The following is a 21,105-nucleotide window of genomic DNA, read 5'->3' as shown; positions in this document are numbered from 1 at the left end:
CCATCCACCAAGAGTCCATGGTATTCTTCCAAACGACACTATCAACCCACAATTCTCTTTCTTCGCACAGAAGCCACCAATCAGCTCCGATTCTCCCAAGTTCGCTTTCTAGCAAATTTTGTAGCAAATGACATCATTTCCATGTTACCCATGCCAATGTCAAGAGTGTGAAATCAAAGATATTTTGTAATTTGAAAGAGGACAAATACATCACAGAATTTGTTGTGGGCAAGAATGTTCCGTTGAAGCTTCTCAAAACCTACTAACAGCTTCTTACATCTCGTAAGCAGCAGCACAATTTGAGGAGCCTGAAGAAGAGGGTTTGCTACTTCTATAACGCTGAAAGCAGGAGTGCCGCAAGGATCGATATTAGGCCCCCTCCTCTTCACCCTTTACACTGCAGATTTGCAGCAAGTTATAAAATTCTTCACTCCACATTTTTACGCAGACGATACCCAGTTATATTTCTCAGATCATTACGCTTCGTTGGAACATAAGCTTCAGTCACTAAATTCTGACTTGAACAGCGTCAGTAACTGGTGTGTATCTAACGGTCTTAAAATAAATCCAGAAAAATCCACTTTCATAATCATTGGTTCTAATTATTCAAGGTCGTTAATTAAAAATATTAAGTTCGAGCTCAAAATAAACAATTTGCCCATTGTCAGGAATAACACTGCTAAAAATCTTGGTCTGATTTTTGACGAAATTTTTGATTGGACAGAACATGTAAAGACGCAATGTAGGAAAGCTTATGGAACACTTAGGAATCTGAATCGTTTCCGTGACTTCCTCCCTACGGAATGCAAGCTAAGACTCATCCAAGCATTAATCTACCCATTGTTCGACTATTGTGATAATGTTTACGGCCCTCAACTCTCGCAAAAGCTCAGTAAAAAAATACAAATGGTGCAAAATGCCTGCTTCCGATACATTTTTCAAGCAAAAAGATCCGATCATATTCTTCCATTCTTAAATAATAATCAGGTTCTTACCATGGCAAACAGAAGGAAGTTGCACTATCTCTGCTTTATACGCCACATACTGACAGAAGGTAAACCGCAGTACCTGTTTGAGAAGATGCATTCCCGTAGGGAAATCCATCAGTATGTTACACGTAAGCGGAACAACTTCGATTTACCCCATCACTCTACCACGGCCTACAAATCCTCTTTCTCCTTTTCGGCTCCCAAAGCATGGAATGCATTGCCTGCAAATATCGCTAGTGTAAAAAACCCATTATATTTTAAAGGTAAAATAAAAGATCTGCTGTTAATGGAACAATGGCAGAGTCGGGGCACATACTGAAGGTATCAAGTCACTCACTATAAGGAATTGTATTATTGTATTATTATTACTATTGTCTTTTTTATTTCTAGTTACACTTTTTTTTTGCAACTAATTCCTATGTATTTTTTTCTTTCTTCATTTTTTATTTTTATTATTATTATTATTATTATTATTATTATTTTACGTTTAGCTTACTGCTCCATAAGTTTATAATCATATCATATGTATTATCCTATTGACAAGGGTTAGGTGGCAGAGCAGCCCTTGGCTGAACCTCGCCCGCTGAATAAAGAAAATTTATTATTATTATTATTATTATTATTATTATCAGCTCCCAGCTCTGCATGAGCAGGAATTTCCGGGATAAGAGTATATTTATTATTTATAATCTTAATAGGGTTACATTTAAACCATACAATATTTCATTTTGCTCATTATTAATACAAGTAATGGCTTGATGTTCTATAGAGTAAAATGCGACGATTTAAAATGTTTACTTGATTTGTAGAATATTGTATAGTATAATATTGAAAAGAAATCGGAAGTTAACGATGTGTGTGTGTAGATATGAGTGTATATGGAATTGACTTTTCGCAGAAAGAGGATTAAAATTTTAATTAGTTATATGGACGGGTTAAAGTTACAGTGGTGTAAGTCACTTTATTAAAAATAAAAATAAGTCTCACTCACAGCACTTTGCTGATCAACACAACAGCTGTTTCCTTTATCACTAGACCTTAAGCTTAAACTGTCATCTGTTGACAGTTGAATGAATCCCTGTTTACTTCACATTTTCTGTTAACAGATTGACTTGTATAGATCTGGTTTCTGTGTCCAAGTCTTTTTTTTTTTTAAAAAAAAGTGACTTGCATCACTGTAACTTTAACCCGTCCATATGTAGTGAAAGAGAGAGCACTGAAAACCATATACAGGGTGTCCAAGAAGTCTTTGTATGAAAACAAAAATGAACTGTATCCGCTTTATGCAACATAGACATGAAGAAATGGTATCAAAATGTTTGAAACTATAGACATGTGAACGTAGAAGACGGCAGAGCTGCGCTTTGCTGGTACTGAGTTTGACCTTCGTCGGGAGCATGGGCGTAGTTAGGTAGGAGCTAGGGATACTAAGCCCCCCCCCCTAGAGCATAACATTAGCCCCCCAAACGAATGCGACATATGAACAAAATTATTCAGGAAAGATTGATTGATTGATTGATTTAGTTTATTTTACTTCGCGTTTTGTGTCTCTTGGCTAATTTGCGAAGATGGGGATGAGTAATGAAATCATGAAATTGATGAAAGGACATTCACAAACAACCAAGCCCGAGCGGGATTCGAACTCGGGACCCTTGGCGTAGCAGCACGATGTGCTAACCACTTTTTTTTATTAATCAATTGTTATTAAGATACAATCGTACCAAAGTTACGCTATTTTTTTTACATAGGTACATTTTGTAAAAAGTTTGCGTACAAACTTCTCTTGTCGTAATTGTTGAGTTCTAAGTATTCATTTTGTACATAATTCTGTAATGATTCTTCACATTTGCCTGGTTTCTTCTTTAAGGCATAATACACATACTGAGCTATGATCCACTGCACAGCCTGTAATTTGGTTCTTGCATAAAAATTAAAGTCTGGAAATAGGATGTGGTCTACTGTAAAGTAGTTGGCAGGGAGTCGGCACATTTTTCCTAGTCTTTGGCAAAGGTATTGCCAATCATCACGTATTTCGGAGCACGTACTGAGTCTATGTTTCAAAGTGGTTACAAAATCCGCACCCTTCGTTTCCTTCCAATTGTAGCCGGAGCGCCATCTGGTTTGTCAAGACTTTGTCATGCACTGCTAAGTACCACATAGATCGCACAGGTGTAGGTATGTGTCGTGCGTTTACATTACGCCATGCTTTTAACCATTGGATAGTAGGGTGCATGGTTTGAATTCTTGGCATCACTCGTCGTCTTTGTAACTGCATTCGATATAAGAATTTGCCCGTAATTGTTTCACTTTGTAATTGTGGGCATGCTATGAGTAAATACGTAAATTCCACCAGCGTCGTTCGAAAATAGTTGAGAGTACGGGTTAATTTAGGCATTGAGACAGGGGCTGTAAGTTCGACATCTCGTAAGTAAGAATGTAGCACATGCCCTGTCAGGTTCCGTGTTGTACTCAATAACTGTTTTATGTTGTGGTGTATTAGAAGTAACTGTGTTTTATTTCAACGTTCATCAGGTTAAGTCCTCCAACGCGTTCAGGGAGACACAGTGTCTCATACGCGACCCGTAATACATGTGTCTGCCAAATAAACTGTGTTGCAATACGCCGTATTTCAGCAGCTTTTGGTTTGGGAAGTTCTAAGACTTGCGCTACATACCACACTTTAGAGAAGAGAAACACATTAACGTAGGTTACTCTGGCTATTGTTCATAATTCACGTCTCCGATCTAGAAAAGTTGCATGTCGGAGGCGTGTCACTACTTGATTATATATGTTTTTACTTTGGTTTCTGTTAATGTGGTACCGAAAACTATTCCTAATATCGTCACGTTCTTCACAATCTCATAGGGGATTTATAAGAATGTGCTGGGTGCTTTCCCAGTTGTAGAATTTTCGATTTTTTTGTAATTCACCGTCAAGCCCGTTATTTCTTGTGTTGCTTTAAGTATTTTTTGTACTGTTTTCAGATCATGTTCATCTTTAAGTATTATAGTCACATCGTCTGCATATGCCAGGATTCGATGTGTTTGAGAATATAATTCTATTCCTTTTACCTCATCCTGTAGCCAGTTTATGATAGGTGTTATCGCTAAACAAAAGGCGAGTAGTGAGAATGGACATCCCTGTCGGAGGCCTCGTTGCAAAGGAAACTGTTTCGTCAGCGTTCCATATAATTTAGTTTTACTCTTGCTTGGAAATAGAGACCTTGAACCGTCTCGATAATTTTGTCTCCTAGTCCAATTTTGCGTAATAATGCAAATAGATAATCATGTTTTATGGAATCAAATGCACTTGCAAAGTCTAATGCTAAAATTGCTGTTGTAGATTCCTTTTCATCTTGTGTTAAGGCTACTATTTCTCTCAAGGTAGTTAATAATTCAAATATTCTTCCTTTGGTGCCAAATACATGTTGTTTACCAATTATTTTATCTGTATATAGCTGCAACCGACTAGTAAGAAGACGTGCGTAAATTTTATAGTCTACACATAACAACGTTATTGGCCGGTAATGTTGTGCAGATTGACAGCGGCCAGGTTTCGGTACCAATACCATAACTCCTAACGAGCTTGAGGGACCCATCCGTTGACGCCGAAAAACGTCGTTTACCATCTTGCCATTAAGTCTTTCATCAGGGGCCAAAAAGTTTGAAATAGTGCCATGGGAAGGCCATCAATGCCACCCGCTTTATTCTTCTTTCCTGTCATTACCGCTTGCTTTACTTCGTCCATTGTAAAGGGTTTCTCCAGCGTTTTGTTGTCTTCCTTTGTTATCTTCGGAATGTAATTGGCGAGAATCGATAGATCTGGCGGTTCTGTGGTAGCCTGGGTCCCAAATTTACTGGAAAAGTGATTGACGCGTTGTTCTCTTTGTCGCTCTTTTAACACGTGTGATAATGTTGGTAGTTCCGTAGGATCGAACATAGGTAATTGACTACGATAGCTGTATCCCTGTAAGTTTTGGTTATACATCTTCAAGACAACAGCTTGCATTTTCTTGTATTCGGGCAATTGTGAGGAGTCACTTTCTATTTTATGGGCTAGTTCACGCAATACAGCATAATAAAAATTATATTTCTTGTAGAAGTCAGACATTCGTTGTTTACTGTATTGTTGACAAAAATATGTTATGGACGGTTTGAGGAAAGAGTCCCACCACTGAATCAAATCTTTCTGACGCAAACTCATGGATTCCCATTTCTTCCACTGTTGTTCAAATTCCATACGGAATGTGGAATCTTGCAATAGTTGTATATTGAAACGCCAGTATCCTCGACCTTTCCTAACGTGAGCTATATTTAACTGAATGTCCATGTTTACTCCAAGGTGATCACTAAAACATGTTGGTTGTACAGTTATCCTTCTAGTCTGTGAAAGTAAACTGCTGGTTACGTAAAATCGATCTAGTCTACTTGCCGAGTCCGTTCTTATATATGTGTAGCCTGGCTCGTGAGGGTGTTTTTTCTCCCATACGTCACTTAACTTAATAAATAAACCCATTCACTACAGCTTGCAAACTGTGGCAGGGATTAAATCCGGGGTTTTTGTCTTCTTTCCGCAAAGTACAATTAAAGTCGCCCAAACATATCAAATGTTGTCAATTTCCCCCTAATGGTGTCGCTACAGGGGTATTAAAAAAGTCTGCGCGCTCCTTCCTTGCTGCAGTACCCGAGGGTGCATATACATTACATATCCACACCGATCCCACAAAAACACATGTAATCCTCCCTGATGGGTGGTATAATACCTTAGCGACAGGGATAGTTTTCTTAACAATTATTGCCGTTCCTGTGAATTGAGGGTTACTATTATTATACACTACATAGTCTATTCCTACCTCAAGGTTTTTTATACCGGCTTCCTGTATACATACGATGTTCAAATCATAAGTTTTTAAATAATCTTTGAAAGCTTTAATTTTTACTGTCGAGGTAAATTTATTTATATTAATCGTAGCTATATGAAATATTGTATCTTGCGCCATATCGTTTATGGTATTCAAATCTAGGTTATTCGTGAAAAGTAATAGAAATACACACCAAAAAGTACCTGTTACTAAAATTTCTGTTAATATATCTCTTAATTCAACCCGTAAACAAAACCTTCTTTTACACTCAATAACAACAAAAGGGGGTGAAAGAAGGGTACATGAACACATCTAGTTAATAACACATTTTTTATGTCAAATGTTGGATAACAAAAGTACTTACAGTCTTTCTGTGGAGCCATTCTTCATATGTTTATCATCAAGAGCAAGGGTTGTTTCCAGATTGTTGGGTACACTTTGGGACAGGTTATCCCTCACTTGCGATGGGGAACGTTGTTCACTTGGTTTCTTTGCTGGAGGGCCATTGATCGATTCGACGCGACGATTCCTCCTCCGTCTCTGCCTCCCCACTGTAGGTGATGATGCGATCTGCACTGACGAACGTGCTGGAGACTGGTCCCTGGTAGTCATCTGCAAGGAATTTTCATCTGTTGTCGGTGAATCTTCAAGTGTTTCCCTTGGTTCTTTTTCCTTAAAAGTGTTGGTGATCGGCAAACTGGGATCCTCGTCTTTGGTGGACACTGAACTCTCCATATATTCGTCAGTACTTTCATCATTTGATGCGATTTGTTCTTTTCTGGTCGACATTTGTGGAACGCTCTGTATTGTCTCATCACTGACACATGCAGGTGGTTCGTTTTGTTGCTTGGTCGTTACACCTGAGAGTATTGTAGGCTCACTGGTTATCACTTCTTCTGTGCTGTTCAGGTTATAAGGGATGGGTCGGACTTTTCCTGCATACCCACTCTTGCTGATGATCGCTGTCGATTGGGGCATTGATTGAAGAAGTGTTCCTGGGAATCGCACGCCGAACAAGTCTTAGCTTGACCATTATGTGTGACCCAATACCTCCCTCTACTTATAGACACGTAAGAAGGTATTGAACGGGTCAAGGTCATCTTTAAAATTTTTCTGCCCGTACGTACTGGATATACATGATCTTCATTATACTTCTCATCTACTAATGTATGTATGGTTCCATATTGGTTCAAAACTACTCGTATTGGGTCATCGTCTAATTCACTTGGGATCACATGAAGTCGAACTTTTACTGTTGCACTGTCCGACCATGTCATTAAAACCTCATGGGCACCTTCCGAATCATTATACACATAACATCCATTCGATTGATTCAACAACCGTTCACACAGAAGCTTCGAAACTAGCTTGAGATACAAACATTTTCTAAAGTGATCTATCTCGATACTCACGACCTGATCCGGTGTTAGTTTCAATGTGTCGTTTATCTATTTGTGTAATGCCGTAGACGTGGGCTTGTCTCTGATGTTGCTGAAATTAATTTTCAGAGTGTTGACCCTTTTAATCGCCATTTGACGTCTATGCATTAAACTTCCACAAGACACTTACGTATAGCACTGGCTACGCGTACGCGTGATCGGGAGTTGTACGAGCGAGCGTTCGCACAACTTCATTGTATCGCAGCTCTCGCCAGACTGTACCACTCGGCCACAGGGTCCGACTATTAAGGAAAGAAAAACCTCACGAAGAAAGTTCATCATGAACATTTCAAGTGTTACTCTTATGGTGTTGCAGTCACACTAAAGGAAAGAAGTTCAAATTACAAATTACAAAAGAAGGTAGAAGCAGGGTGCGATTTATTCTCTCTAAAAGTTGAAGTCCATGTGTATTTTATGGACCATATGTGTGGACAAGATTTAGAAGAATATACGTATATCACCATTATTTCTCTTGATATTCCACCTTGGAGCGAATGTTAAGCAATGCTGTTGCATTAAAACAATAGCGGCTTGGCATACAGTGCCAAATTGAATCTTTCAACAATGCAAATACATTTGAGTTGTTTTTTTCTGAAGGTGATAGCACAGCCATCATTGTACAGATTTGGATAGAATAACAGTTTTCCTGGGAAAAGGGTTGGTTGGTGTTTAAAGTCCACTAGGGCACAATAAGGCTAATCGGGACTAGACCTACAATTTAAAGTGGGATCCGAACCACTATGTGCCTCCATAGAAACCAAGACCCCTTAATTACAAGGCGACGACGCAACCACTGCACCATCGGTTGGTTGGTTGGTTGGTTGGTTGATTTGGAGTTTTAAGTCCACTTTATGCACAGTAAGGCTAATCGGGACTGGACCTACAGTTTAAAGTGGGATCCGAACCACTATGTGCCTCCATGGAAACTAAGACCCCTTGATTACAAGGCGACGATGCTACCACAGCGCCATTGGTTGTTTGTTTGGTTGATTTGGAGTTTTAAGTCCACTTTATGCACAGTAAGGCTAATCGGAACTGGACCTACAATTTAAAGTGGGATCCGAACCACTATGTGCCTCCACTGGGTAACGAACCCGGGGCCCCTTGATTACAGTGCGACGACGCTACCACTGAACCATCGGGGAGGCCCTATGAGGAAAAGGCGTCAGAACAAGAAAAAGTGATGATAGTTCCTGTGAATCTGCATTGTGTTCGGGTCATTTAAAGATGTAAACCTGAATGTCGTGTGAATGTAAATGTGTCGCGATCGCTCACAATCTCTTTATTAAATCATAACTACACTTCATTAGTGCAATAGCTCCTTTCGAAGTCCTTTGAGTACGTTGCGCCACGTCAATGCAGATGTGCGGGACTTATTTGAATTTTCCATCGTGCAAGGGTGGAGCAGTTGAATGTTGTGTTAACTCTCCTCGTGACGGGTGAATCTTCTGGATCACTTTTAATGATGTTGTAGGAATCTTAGGTATCTGAATCGCAGAATAGATTGCTTCTTCTCGAGATAAGAAGAAGCTTATTTGTTTTTTTTCAAGTAACCATCTACAGGAACATTATTGTGGATGTACATTTACTGTGCTTATGCTGGTTATACGTATGCTGGTTATGCTCGCATTGGAGGTTGGAAATTATTGGAAAAACATTTTTTTGTAATGTATTGCTCACAATGTTTGTGAAATTAAGTCACAGATGACAAGATCCTCATTCCTTTTGATTACGAGTTTCTTAGTATTAAATGTCAGGCGTCGAGCGAACAGACTTGGGCTATTGAATTTGAGAAAGAAAATTAAAGGATGCACATGCAAAATTATCTTATAAAACCTGCTTTGAATGTCACACTTGGTGTCCTTTTTGAACCCAGCTGGCCAGGGTTATACAGCGTGTTTCGTAAGTTCGTTTACAACGCTTGGAACAACGAGTGAAAATAGGGTTAAAAGTTCATGTAACGAAATTCCGGAAACAGCTTTGTTGCCGAGTTATTGACGTTTGAAAACGTGGGAAATTGATTTTCCGAAGTGAATAATGGCAAAATGGGTGGAGAGAAGTCGTCGGTCTTGGGCGGTACACTAAGAAATTGGGTACACTCTTGTCAAAAAATCACGCGGTAATGTTGTGCAATGTCGGCGCAAGGGATTCCCCAAAGGACGCGAACGAAGATGTTGACGGGAGTGGGGTGGGTGTGCGTTCTGCGTGAGCTGGTATCGACGAAAATTGGCATGTGTTGAATGGCACCAAAAAACAAAGAAAATTTCCTTGGCGAAGGGCACCATGACGTAAAAACGAAAAAAATGAACTGTCATAGGTTGCATAACCTGAAGGGCACACAGTATGCTTAATGGAGATGTGAAGGGAACCTCATCACTGACGGTTTTCAAAGTGTCCACCATGTACTTCCAAGCAGAGGCGACAACGGCGAATCAAGGATTGTCTAGTGCGACCCTACAACCCCGGCGTTTCTGCTATCGATGCTGCAGCTACATTGATACGGGCAACGAGGTCCTCGGTTGACACGACAGGTGTTTCGTAAACGAGGCGTTTCATCTCTCCCCAGAGGAAGAAATCCATGGGCGTAATATCAGGCGATCGAGGTGGCCATGGCACAGGCCCTCCCCTGCCAATGCACTGGTTGTGGAATACGGTATTGAAGAAATGGCGCACATTCCGATCGAAATGTGGGAGTGCACCGTCATGTTGAAACCACAGTCTTCATCTCAGTGCCAAGGGCACGTCCTCTAGTAGTTCAGGCAAAACCTCACTGAGAATTGCTTGATAAGTGGGTCCACATAGGCGAACAGGGAGAATGTACGGTCCAATCAAATGGTCATGCAGTATCCCGCACCACACATTCACTGAAAATCTGTACTGATGATGTGCCACTAGCAGTGCATGTGGATTTTCATGTTCCCACACATGACTGTTTTTACTATTGAACACACCAGTTTCCGTGAAGATAGCCTCATCAGTCCATAGTACCGTATTCTGAAAATTAGGGATAGTTTCAATTTGATGAACAAACCATTGGCAAAAGTCCTCACGTGGGCCAAAGTCCCGAGGTAAAAGATCTTGCGCATTCTTCAATTTGAACGGGTGCATCCCCTCTTCTGCCAGGACTCGCCACACATTCACATGGGAGGTGTTTCGTTAGTGGACTAGTGCGCGCGTACTGGTGCCTGGATGATCCATCACTGCAGTTGGCACATCACCTGAAGCACGATGGCACAGACACGTGCGCTCCTTCATGAGGAAACCTACACTGTTGGCGCCCCTAGCGGGAAATGTGGTACTTAACGTCAGATCACACGGACACCCATCTGCCCTTCAGGGTATGCAACCTATGACAGTTCATTTTTTTTTTTTACGTCATGGTGCCCTTCGCTCAGGAAATTTTCTTTGTTTTTTGGTGCCATTCAACACATGCCAATTTTCGTCGATACCAGCTCACGCAGAACGCACACCCATCCCACACCCGTCAACATCTTTGTTCGCGTCCTTTGGGGAATCCCTTGCGTCGACATTGCACAACATTGCCGCGTGATTTTTTGGCAAGAACGTACGCAATTTCTTAGTGGACCGCCCAACACGGACGACTTCTCTCCACTCGTGCCATTATTCTTCTGAATATCATTTTCCCACGTTTTCAAACGTCAATAACTCGGCAACAAAGCCGTTTCCGGAATTTCGTTACATGAACTTTCCACCCTATTTTCACTCGTATAATCACCTCCCAAGCGTTGTAAACGAAATTACGAGACACCCTGTATACATATATGAAAAACATAAGCTAGTTAGGACTCAAATCTGAGACCGTAGATAGCGGAGATCTCGAGTTTTGTAGTGAACTGTTAAAAAGGAGAAGAAGGAATAATACGCCTGAGAGAACAATGATCCGGCAAACAGTAAATCACAGCTTCACGAGAGCCGACCTCCGTGGCGGAGTGGTTATCATAGCACGCTGCGACGCCAGAGGTACCTGCTTTGAATCCCGTCCTGTGTATGATTGTTCTTTGCGTGTCTCCCTTCATTGATTTCGTCATATCAACACTCTTCCTCATCTTTGCGATTAGTCAAAAGTGGCAGAAAAACGAACTAAAATTAACCGAATCAATCAATACCATAGCCAGAACTTGAACCTCACCCCTTCAGTCGTAACGCTTGACGCATGCCACTCCGTCATCTGTACCTTGGCAAACTATCTCTGGAGCAAGTCTGCGAAAAGCGGCAGAGAAGGGGAGGAAATCGAATGGGCAGAGCGAAGCAGTACACACTGCTGGGAAGGCTGGTATCCACATTCGCTTTTCTCCCTCCTCGCAATCCCGTTCCTTTCACGTGTTCATTGGTGGAGCCGTCTCGCGTCATTACATGCGCAGAGATTTGTTTTCGTTCGCCTGCTCCAGAGTTAGTTGGGACAGAGTGTAGGTCGACTGATTAGAATACATTTGAGCAGGGTTGTTAATGGTCCAGGAAACCATCAATTTTAATGTGTTCTTTTGGGTTTTGTAACAGGACCGGAATCTTATCTCTCACTCAATTTAAATTCGATCCAACATGCCTATCGTTTCATTTCAATGCTGAACTTGGACCGTAATTAAATTGCAATTTCTCGACCTTTAAACAATGCATTTGACGTCATCCTTTTGCATTTCTCGTTAGCACATAAATGCACACATCATCGCATCGTGTTCCTCATTTTGTGACTCTTTACAGTCATGTACACTCTTTACAGCTATTCATTATTAATCCTCGCCTTCGAGATTACTTCACGAAGATAGAACAACGGCTTGAATTAATATTATACAATTAATATTAATGATTTCCTTCGAAAATTGTACCATCACATTTCTTGCTACTCTTCGAACTTTGGTGTTAGTTGAGCTACCTATTAGTAAGAAGCAGTAAGAGAATTATTGACTTTTGAAATCAACTTATAATTCAGTGACATCCATACTAAAGGTAAATTGCACGTGACTGTATGTGGCTCATTCCTTGTCGAATCACGGATCATCTACCACTACCTAATAAATCCATTGAGTTTTGACCAAATTTGCAGTATATCTTTTCTCTGCATGCAAATCTTACTTATTTCCGAATTACGGGATTTTGGAACTGTCAGTCTCTTGAATACGAGGTAAACGTTTCTATCATTTATTGCAGGTTCAAAAATGAAAACCATTGAACATTTTTCAAAACTTTGAATATTTTTCCTAAACGTTACCCGTAATTTTCATTATTAGTTTTTGAGTTTGATTTTTAGTTTGAATGCTGTTTTAAGTCCACTTTTTTGCACAGATAGGTTAATTGGGACTAGATCTACTGTTTAAAGTGGGATTTGAGCCACTATGTGCCTCCACAGGGTATGGAACCCGGGATCCCTTTGACTACTTGGCGACATTTCCATTTTTATTTCTTAACTATAATGTTATAGCTCTTGTCGAGTCCTACGGCGGGAACCCTATATCCTGGCATGGGAAGTGAGGAACAGGGAAGCGACCAATCCAGCGCGATGAGAAACACGCCAGCCTGTTGAAAGAGATGCGCGCCGCACCTCCTTCCGCGACGTCGTGACTCTCGGCACCCCCGTTGCTGCCGGGTTGGTCTGCGTCGTATATCCCGCTTCGCATTTCCCTTGCCAGCATACAGGCCGTCCGTCATAAGAGTAGACAAGAAATATAGCAAAGTTTAGTGAATGGAGTTTTCTTTCTAAATTCAATTCTAGAGTTATAGTGGTACAGTCGCTGTATGTACTTTTACACCCTAAAGATTCACCTAGCTAATTTTATGCAGTAGACAAGGAATTGACTCAACGTCTTACATAGATTTTAAACCTATCATCTTGAATGGAACCCGCTATTCTAGTCATTTCGTCAATGGAGCTGACCGTAATGCTTTTTGGATAGTTAGTAAGGCACAGAATATGAAGACAAATAATAGTCTCAACTTCCTGAACCACAAAACATGAATCCAAACAACAATTAGTAACGTAGGCAACCGCTGAAACAAACCCATGTTTTGATGGCACGCATGCTAGTGTATCATACGAAAGAGCTATAATAATCAATTGATCTCTAGCATCCCGCGTCTACATTGCTTATAATAAATGTTGCTAAGGTAAACATTGCACGTTTACTTGGTTCAGAGTTGGGTTGAATCGCGTCGGAACTTATCAGGTATATATTTTTGAATAGTACGAATGATCGTAATTAATTCATCTCAGGATAATATAATTTATTTTCTGCCTTTCAATGGGCCAGCCTACGTGGTAGAGTGGTTATCACAGCGCGCTGCAACGACAGGGTCTCGGGTTTAAATCCCGGCGTGGACATTAGCGTTCTTTGTGACTATCTATTCATAAATTCCATTATCATCACTCGTCCTCATCTCCGCGATTAGCCACAAGTGGCAGAAATTGAAGTGAAATAAACGAAATCAATCAAATCTATCACCTTCAATATGATCAATGCGATTCCCGGTGGAAGGACATGGTGGTTCGGATCCCACTTTAAACTGTATGTCCAGTTCCGATTAACATTACTGTGCATAAAGTGGACTTAAAACAGCAACTCAAACTCAAACTAAAAGTTCACTCCATAATGTGATGAACTTTCAAGTAGGGTATGTCAAGAAAATTATCTTGCACTATTTGTTGCAGCAAATCGAAATATTGTTCACGTCATGTCTTTTCGTTCCTTTTGGGTTCTTGCTAACGAAATTTCCTCCACTTTCCGCAATGAAAATTCTCGATTATATTCCACCTCAGCCAATTACAGGCAAGGTCCTTTTCTTGAGTTGTTCCATCACAGGAAGAGTCCTTGTCTGCAGACGATTCTGGAGAAAAATATTCAGTCAAGGATGTGTACGGTCTTTCATTCACTCAACAACGTTTATGAGTAGGGAACGGATTTTAAGGTGCAATCCAAGAACATACCTGTTGTATTCCGAGATTGGATTGTATTCCTAGAAGATAATAAGAATTGGTTGTATTCCAAGAAAATAATAAGAATTGGTTGTATTAAAAAAAATAACAATTGGTTGTATTCCAAGAAAATATTAATACGAATTGGTTGTATTCCAAGAAAATAATAAGAATTGGTTGTATTCCAAGAAAAGATTAAGAATTGGTTGTATTCCAAGAAAATGATAAGAATTGTTTGTATTCCAAAAAAATAATATGAATTGCTAGTATTCGAAGAAAATAAAAAGAATTAGTTGTATTCCAAGAAACTGATAAGATTTGGTTGTAATCCAAGAAGGTGATGAGAATTGGTTGTATTCCAAGAAGATAATAAGAATTGGTTGTATTCCAAAAAGATAATAAGAATTGGTTGTATTCCAAGAAGGTAATAAGAATTGGTTGTAATCCAAGAACATAAATGAGAACTAGTAAGAAGTGTCAAATGAAAGGACTATAATGTGAAAATTATATCTTTTTTCAAAAATATTTCCTCCAATAGAGAAATTTCTCATCCTCTAGGGGTAGAATATTGTGTCACGCGTCCATTCGGCAGACACAATCACGAAGGCGAGACGGAATAGTTAGCGGGATCGACGACAGATGGCAGAGCACCGAAGAATGAGAAAGAGAGTTTACTGTGGAAATCGGAAGAGGATAAAATTATTATATTAATTATAATAATTAGAATATAAACAAATGAAGCATACAAGAATGTATGGAAGGAATAATGACACATTGTAAATAGCACATTATCATGATAATATACGAAAGATGATTACAGAAATGTGTCCTTGCCAGGTTTTGGTTGTTTGTCCCCGATGGCGCTATAGTTAAATTAGACGCCCCGAAGCACTTTACGGCTGCGCTCTTTATTAGTCGCACTGGGCAATAGGCAACGATGGATATTAGCGATCCTGGTATATTTCCTCGGTGTTGTTTTTAGGAGGAAAAGCTATTGTCAGATTAGACGCCCCTAAAATTCCTCTATAGCTTTTGTTCAATTCTCGACAAGGAATGCAGTATAATTATTTTCTATATTATTGAGAAGAGATATGGTAAAGAAAATATTTGCAATAAATAGGAGAAATAAGATTTTTGCTGCCAAGGAAGATCAGAAGAAATAAGAATTTGCAGTAGAAGGAATAAATAGAAGAATTTATCGAAAATATAAGAAATAGAAATATCTCGGCGGAATATAGAAGAAGATAAGAATTGCTGCGTAAGAAGAAATAAGAATTGATATGAATAGAGAAAATAAGAAAGGCAATGAATGAAAGGGGGATAACCATTTGTATATAGAAGAAATTGATGAAAGATGAAGAAGCCTTTCATATTCACCATAAAAGAAGTTGATGAAAGAAGCAGAAGTCTTTCCTATCTTATTATAGAAGAAATTGACGAAAGAAGAAGAAGCCTTTCGTATTTATCATAGAAGAAATTGATGAGAGAAGAAGACTTTAATATATTTACTATACGTAGAAGAAATTGATGAAAGAAAAAGAAGCCATTTCCATTCACCACAGAAGAAGTTGATGAAAGATGATGAAGAAGCCTTTCCATATTTTTATCACAGAAGAAATTGATGAAAGAAGAAGAAGAAGCATTTCCTAATAGATAACAAGAAGTTTAATCAGTCATATATAAGAAGAACATAATTTATGTATATTCAAACTTCCTATATACTTCTCTGTACGTTGTATATCTAGTCAGTATAGCTAGTCAGTGGTGTATTTATGCTTTAGTTTCGGAGGTTGGATACTCCTTTTTTGCATGCAAATTTGCATTTGTTAGAAATCAGTACACCAAACTATTGCCTTGTGGTTCTAAGTACCTTACAATATTGGTTTTAACCTAGGTCATTAGGTCTTGTGATAACATGTTCACGTAATTTAGTAACACTTAGGGCATATACATTCTAAGAGAATCCACACGAAAAGATCTATGGAACTAGTAACTCTGAAAACCTGACCACATTTTTATTGTCAAATTCAAACTTAATGTTCATCTAATATACTTACAAGTGTCTTGTAAACACTTCATTACTTGTAAAATATCATCACTAATTATGCCATGAAAACTTTAAGTGGAAAAGAGAATGATGTTTTTCTTTAATCCACAAGGCTACATACTCTTTGGCAGGCAAACATTTGATGACGGGACCATTCATGGAGATGAATGATTTTGTTTGCCTGTTATATAGCTAAGAAATTGTATACTATGTATATGATTTCAATCCCATTTTGTTTGAAGAGATAAAAATATCTCTGGAAGGGATAAAAACAATTCTGTTTTGCCTGGCATAACATTTCCTTGAAGGGGTAATACCTGACACCCCCTGGTACACGCATACTATCACGAACTCACTACGCAATATGTTCGATTCATTCACATTGAATTTCTAAAATTCAGCACATAACTCAATTAGAAATAAACTGTTAAATATAATTTACATAGAAGTCAATCAATACTTAACGACCCAAAGGGGAAAATAAATAATTGCTTGCTTGACCATTTTTTATTTTATTTTTTAAATTTATATTTTGTAAACCCTATGCAAAGTAGTTCAAACCAGGAATGAATTTGAGAAAATACTTTGCTTTGAAAATTTTTATTAATGTGGTCCGGCACTTTTGGTCCTTTCAGAGAGTTCCGATAATTATGATAACTCAGCTAAGAAATACGACAGGACAGTTGGGCAAAAAGTATTGCTTTCATTACATTTAAGTTAAATCAGTCTAACCATATGAAACCAACGATATATAACATTGGTCAGAAAGATCTCCACGAAGAACTTATACAAGTTTCCGGCGCTTCACTGAAACAAATTTTCATTGACTTCATTTGCTATTTCCCTCTGACAAGTTATTCAGCCAAATTAAAAGGAGGATACGAGGGATTTTAACCCCCAAAAAACATTTTATCCCCTGCAAAAAAGGGATCCCTGCGAGGGATGTTTCTTATCCACTTCGAAGCAAATGGAATTGAAAGCAAAGATTACACCATTTCTTAAGTACAGTAACAAACACAACTGCAAATTATTTGTGTTTATTAATGGTCCAGTCAACGAAGATTTCAATGCCGAAAAGTATTCAGCCTTGTGGATTAAGGAGGACACCATTCTCCAATTGAGAATGTGTTAAAAGAAACTTGTAGGTATGTTCAATGGAAATTAAATTTGAACCTGGCAATATAAATTTGGTCACGTTTTCGGTGTTACGAATTCAAAAGCTCTTTTTATGTATGAGTTTGGGTTTTCTTAGAATGTAAATATAGAAAGTGTTTCTAAATTACGTGTAGGCCTAAAGCTATCATAACATGTAATGACCTACTTTAGAACCAATGTTGTAAGGTACTTATAACCGCAAGGCAATAGTGTTGTTTACTGACGGCAACATACATACAAATTTGCATACCCACCCAAAAAATATACTTCCCAAAATGAAGTAACAAATACGCCACTGAGTGGACATCCCTCCAAATAAATTAAGCTTAATTCTCAGAGTGCTAATAGATATTCCTGCAAGCCAACCACGTCATTGCGACATTGGCATGACGAAGATAATACGAAACATCGACAAGTAAAGAAATGAGATAGCAAGTGACAAAACCAAGCAATATATTAAGGCAAAGACTGAAACTCAAAATAAAATAGACCGACAGATGCAAGTGTGCAGTACGCATAGAATGTTGAGAATTTTGTTCTAATAGTAGGGGATGTTGAACATATTACCTTCATTTTTAGAGCTCTAATCACCTTAATCTTAAGATATATATATATATATATATATATGTGTGTGTGTGTGTGTGTGTGTGTGTGTGTGTGTGTGTATATATATATATATATATATATATATATATATATATATATATATATAAAATTTACATCGATCCGTGTCTGTTAACTACCTGTATCTCAGAAAATCCAAGACCTGTAGAAACAAAATTTAGTAGAGATTGACCTACTAGGTACTAACGCAGCATATATTACGTTGAGTGTCCGTCTATCTAGCCGTGAGAGACTAAACTCGATGAACAATGGCTTGTCAAGATCTAGGGAACTAGCAAATAACAATTAAATGGACAACAATTAACATATACGGTTTTTAATGCTGCCGTGTATCCAAATCCATTGATAGTATAAAGCAAATTTTGATTAGTTGAAATGTGAATGCATATGTTGGTGATTGTACAAATACAGTTTTGCTTTCTTCTAGAGAATTCAAGAGCCAGGTCACCTTCTTCTAGAATAAGTCTGAAGCAGAGTTCTCTCCTAGAGACTGTACGACAGCCTGTACAAAGGTATCAATATTCCCGCTGTTTACGTGGTGAGTACAAATGATTTCTTTGATGAATTGTCTACATTATTAACAAATCTGTTGTTGAATCATGCTGAGACTGAAATGGTTAATTCAGATTCTCAGTTAAAGCAATTTAGAACAATTAACTTGATTTCGTTAATTTTTAAATCGTTCATCCTCATCCTACCTCACACTTTGCGCGAAAATTAGTTCTTCAGAAAACATTCTTTCATCCATTTTTTCAATTCAGAAATGTAGATGAAATTGATCTTTAACTATAATGAATGAAACTGTCTTATTTTGAATGTCAAGGTCTGTATTTTACATTTACACAATTTTCATTCTTTAAGTCACGTGCACGAGATGTCCGCTATCCCTTTTCCATTTCCATTTAATATCGAATAGAGTGACACACTAATCACTTTCCCCAGACGCAAAGATACGCACGGAATACAATTACAAAGTGCACTCATAAAAGTTTTGCCTTCGAATTGTGGCTTCGCCAGAGTTGTTCTTTGTTTGTTCCAGTCTTTTTATAATTTTCATCAAATAAATAATCGCCCTTTAAAAATTACAACCAAACTTACGAAGTAAGAATGAGACGTACAATAAAATGAAAAATATGCAGATACATTTTTCTAGGATTAATGGTACAGTGGGATACATGAGTTTTACCCGCCAAATTGTCCATGACTATTCTCATTAATTTTTCTCTTACATCGTATGTGTTTGTAAGTAATGGAGTTTTATGTATGCTGGTGCAGAAGTTGTCAACAGCTTGGTTTGAGTTTTCTTTTAATTCTTCAAGCTTTTATTGGATCAAATAAAGTGCACGTACATGATGATGAACAATTTGCGCGGTAATACTCATGAATCCTACTGTACCACCGACCCATAGACATTAGATTTCATTCCAAATCTTAGTCCTTGGCTTCAATGTTGCCAATTTTGTTGTTTTGGAGAACTTTTGCAAAACCAGAGGAACGCCTACGTCCATGGTGAGATGCGAACTACAGGTCTTCGATAGCAAAATCTTGTTCTGTCACCTAAATGGCGAGATGCACTAACCGAAATATAGGTTTCCAATTGTAGAAATACGAATCCATAGTTGTTAATGAAGGAAAAAACAATACTAACCGGAGAAAGAGAGAGAGAGAGAGAGAGAGAGAGAGAAGACAAGGAGGATGGATTCACGTGAAAATGTATGAACATCATACTTGAAGCCAGATAGGTAGAGGAAAACTATTTGAATACACAACTACAGATATATACATATATGAAAGAGATAAGCTAGTTAGGACTCAAATCTGAGATGGTCGGTAGCGGAGATCTCGAGTTTTGTACTCAACTATTAAAAAGAGAAAGAGGAATAATACGCCTGCGAGAACAATGATCCGGCAAACAGTAAAGCACACCTTAAACAGAGCCGAACTCCGTGGCGGAGTGGTTATCATAGCACGCTGCGACGTCAGATGTACCTGCTTTGAATCCCTTCCTTTGTATGATTGTTCTTTGCGTGTCTCCCTTCATTGATTTCGTCATATCAACACTCTTCCTCATCTTTGCGATTAGCCAAAAGTGGCAGAAAAACGAACTAAAATTAACCGAATCAATCAATACCATAGCCAGAACTTGAACCTCACCTCTCCAGTCGTAACGTTTGACGCTAGCCACTCCGTCATCTGTACCTTGGCCAAACTATCTCTGGAGCAAGGCTGCGAAAAGCGGCAGAGAAGGGGAGGAAATCGAATGGATAGAGCCAAGCAGTATATACTGCTGGGAAGGCTGGTAACCGCAGTCGCTTTCTCCCTCCACGCAATCCCGTTCCTCTCACATGCTCATTGGTGGAGCCGTCTGGCGTCATTACTTGCGCAGAGACTTGTTTTCGTTCGCCTGCTTTATAGTGGGATTTGAACCACTATGTGCCCCCACCGGGTATCGTACCCGGACCCCTTCCTTACATGGAGACATTTCCTTTTTTATTTTGTAACTAGATATGTTATAGCTCTTGTCTGATCTTACGGTGGGCGCCCTACAAAGTGGCAAGGAAAGTGGAGAGCAGGGAAGTGACCAATCCAGAGTAATAAGAAGAGCAGCAGCTTGTAAAACGAGGTGCGGGTAGTACTTCCTCCCTTGACGTCATAACTCTCGGCTCCCCCTCTGTTGTCTGGTTGGACTGCGGCGTATGCCCTGCTCCCAACATTCCTTGCTAGAATGTAGGCCGCCCGCCGTAAGAGTGGACAAAGTTTATTGAATGGAGTTTTTTTTTTCTAAAATAAATTCTAGGGTTACAGCTGTACAGTTTCTGTGTGTACATTTACACCCTAAAGATTCACCTAGGTAAATTGAAGCCGTAGAGAAGTAAATGACGGAACGTTTTACATTTATTTCAAACCTATGATCTCTATTAGTACCCGCTATGCTAGTCATTTCGTCAATGAAGCTGACTGTAAGGTTTTTTGGGAAAGTTAGTAAGGCAGGCAATATGAAGGCAAAGATAACCTCAACCTCCTCACCCCAATAAAACTTGCCTCCAAACAACAATTAGTAACTA

The 21,105-nt window shown here is 38.9% G+C and overlaps 1 long non-coding RNA gene across 1 annotated transcript in view; it reads left to right on the top strand.

The window, feature by feature from the left end:
- LOC145999497 (uncharacterized) overlaps positions 1-18,567 on the top strand; it is a 45,401-nt gene extending 26,834 nt beyond the window's left edge. The window contains exon 4 of the long non-coding RNA XR_014443402.1: positions 18,468-18,567. This is a non-coding gene — a long non-coding RNA (uncharacterized LOC145999497). The remainder of the gene's footprint in view (positions 1-18,467) is intronic.
- The last annotated feature ends 2,538 nt before the right edge of the window (positions 18,568-21,105 follow it).

This window comes from Lepisma saccharinum, chromosome 15, assembly GCF_977018435.1.
Source record: "Lepisma saccharinum chromosome 15, izLepSacc3.1, whole genome shotgun sequence".
In the NCBI taxonomy this organism is placed as follows: domain Eukaryota; kingdom Metazoa; phylum Arthropoda; class Insecta; order Zygentoma; family Lepismatidae; genus Lepisma; species Lepisma saccharinum.
The sequence above is the reverse complement of the archived record's forward strand: the minus strand, read 5'-3'. Positions and strand labels throughout refer to the sequence as shown.